The sequence below is a fragment of the Lipotes vexillifer genome, unplaced genomic scaffold (assembly GCF_000442215.2).
Source record: "Lipotes vexillifer unplaced genomic scaffold, Lipotes_vexillifer_v1.1 scaffold1463, whole genome shotgun sequence".
Lineage (NCBI taxonomy): Eukaryota > Metazoa > Chordata > Mammalia > Artiodactyla > Lipotidae > Lipotes > Lipotes vexillifer.
The window spans coordinates 1,768,014-1,770,945 of record NW_006778536.1 but is presented as its reverse complement, the minus strand read 5'-3'; positions in this window follow the sequence as shown (position 1 = coordinate 1,770,945).

The following is a 2,932-nucleotide window of genomic DNA, read 5'->3' as shown; positions in this document are numbered from 1 at the left end:
TTGAAAGTACTAGTTCAAAGTTTGCCTTTTCCCTGAGTTATAAGTTCAGTGAAGAAAGAGGCTCCATGATGGGTTCTCAGTAAGTAGATAACTGTTCACAGCTAATCACGAGTGGCTAATTATAACAGGAAGGGGCAAAAGAAGCTATTCTAAAATGACTGAAAATCTTGATGAAGTTCACTATTTTCTAGGAACATAAATTGAAAAATTGCTTCAAGAAGTAGGAGGAAAACAGAATAGTCCATGAACAATAAAAAACATTGAATAATTAGGCAAAAAGTTCCATCCAGAACATAAATCAGACCCCAATAATTTTATTAGTGTGTATTTTCAGATCTTGGAGGCATAGATAATTGCTATTTATTTGAAATGCTCATTTGGAAATTTTTCTGGTTAATTTTACGAAGTTGCCAAAGACCAAACACTAAACCTGAAAAGGAGGTCTGCACATGTGCATTTCCTCACCTCCGCTTCGCTCCATCCCTGAGGGACGGACTCCTGCCCCATGGTTACAGGACAGCCAGACACAGGACGCCCAGCCCTGGCAGGTGAGATGGGCAGCATTTATCAGCCATTCCTACTCACAGCCCTGGGAGGAGGACACCGCACACCACGTGGGGCCCCATCAGGAACAGAGTCGACAATCAGGGCTGTGGGGAGGCAGGTGTCATAGTATCCACATGGTGGGCCGTCCCCGGGTCCCAAGGGGGATCGTAATTGGATTGTTTGAATGAGTCATTCACTGGCTTGGAACTGAAACCCACTACTCAGATAAGCAGGCCCCCTTCCTCCCCAGTGCCTCTGCTTCCCAAAGAGCTACAACCCACCCATTTTCTTTCTCTCTAGAATTTTTCTTAGAATTAAAGGTATCAAATAACAATATACACATTACTTGATAACTTACTTTAAATGATATGTGGATGGATGAACATACACACACGCACGCACGCTCAAACCAGACTAACATTGCACTCACAGACATGTGCACACCCACTCTGGCTCACACACACAGACACATATAAAACATTTCTAGGTGGGATCACTTCCATGGCAGCAAGCTATCCCAGAGGCTGGACACACCCTAGCCACACAGGCATCTCCCTCTGATGAACACTCGGGAGTACCCCAGCTGTCGCCCTCCCAGAACCCCTCCCTAGGGAGCAGGTGGTGAGATTCACTGCCCTCGCTCCATCTCAGCCTGGGCCGCTTACAGAATCCTCTGGGAAGATTTTACAAACACAGATGTCCAGTCACCACCACACACCCATGATACTTCTCTGGTGGTGGGGCCTGGGAATCAGGAGGTCTGCAGCCTCTAGAGATTCTGTAGGCAGAGCAGATGGAGGACCACTGCCCTACAAGCCTTCTCAGGGCCAGGGTTCCATGGGACTTCACAGAGGAGTCCACTGGGAGGGGAACACTGCAGGTGATGGGGAGAGCAGCAGGTTTGTTCCAGGTGGCATGAGCTGGAATGTCTTCCCTTGATGAGGGGCTAAACCTCTGTGCTCATAGGTCTCCTGGGTGCACAAGGAGGACAGTGGCAATCAGGCCCCCTCCCCAAGGTGGCACAGGGCAACTGAGAAGAACTATCTCCCCCACGAGCTCAAAGATGTCCACCTGTGCCTCACCCACTGTCCCGGACCCTCGGCTGAAAGGCCCCTGGTGGGATTCTTTGAGCTCCTCCAGCTGCTGGATTCAGTTGTTATCTTGTTACTTGGGCCTTGGGATGGAAAGAGGGCCATGCCTGGATGCTCATGTTAGAATTTCAACTTGACATTCCTTCCTGGTCCATAGAGAACTTACTGATTGTACTAGTTCTGGGGCTGCTATTACAAAGCACACAGACTGGGCAGCTTAAACAGCAGAAATGTATTGTCTCATGATTATCAGCCCTGCAGTCCCAGATCTAGGTGTCCACAGGGCTGGTTCCTTCTGAGACTGTGAGGGAGATTCCATTCCATGCTCTTTCCCCTGGCTTCCGGTGGTTTTCTAGCCACCTTTGGCATTCCTTGGCATGTACAGGCATAACCCAACCCTTGCCTTCAATGTTCACATGGCATTCTCCCTGTGTGTATGCCTGATCCACAATTCACTCAGCACTCAAGAGCAAACCCAGCCAAGATCAGCAAGCCTGGTCTGCACCACCAGGTAACCAATCAGCATATAGTCCTTGAGCAAAACGAAATGGTTCTCATTTTAAGTTATGGGGTGTTTTCTTGTGTAGGGATAGCTAGCAGATATACCCACCTTCAACACTGATTTTACCTGTGGAATCATTAGAAGCAAATATGTTTAGCAGAAGCCAGTGTAATTCTGGACCAGACGACACAAGGGAACAAATGCTGAGTCTTATTAACCAAGGTTTCCAAGCGATGGATCTTCTGGCACTGGTTACCTTACGAACAGCTTCAGCACTTGCAGGGGATCAGGGGCCTCACTGCAGGAGGGGGTGTCAATTACCAACAATACTAATAACAAACAGTTAATGGATACTAATGATTATAATACATCTATCATATTATTTTAATACTAAATGATTATATTTTATATAATGATAGAAAGTATTATTATTATTATCTGAGCTAAATTTCTATGTGTTTAACAGGAAAGAGCTTACAAAAGCCGCATTTTGAATTCAGGAACCCAGTATTGTTTGTCCTCCTTGGTTCCCAATTTTCCTTTCTTCCTTTTCCTAAGAAAAGTCAAGTCTCAACGTGGAGGAACCCAGGTTCTAGAGTGTAGCCAGGAACAGAACCAGCATCAGAATCAGCAAGCTGATTGCTGTCTGGTTAGGTCCAAGGCATCTGGGCCCACAGATTGAGAGCGTGTAACCCTGTTGGCCCTGGGAGCTGAGTGGCTCAGGTTCAGCCAGAACCATACGGGATGTCAAGGAAACACAGGGGCTGTGTTATGCCTAGCCATCGATTTCGGA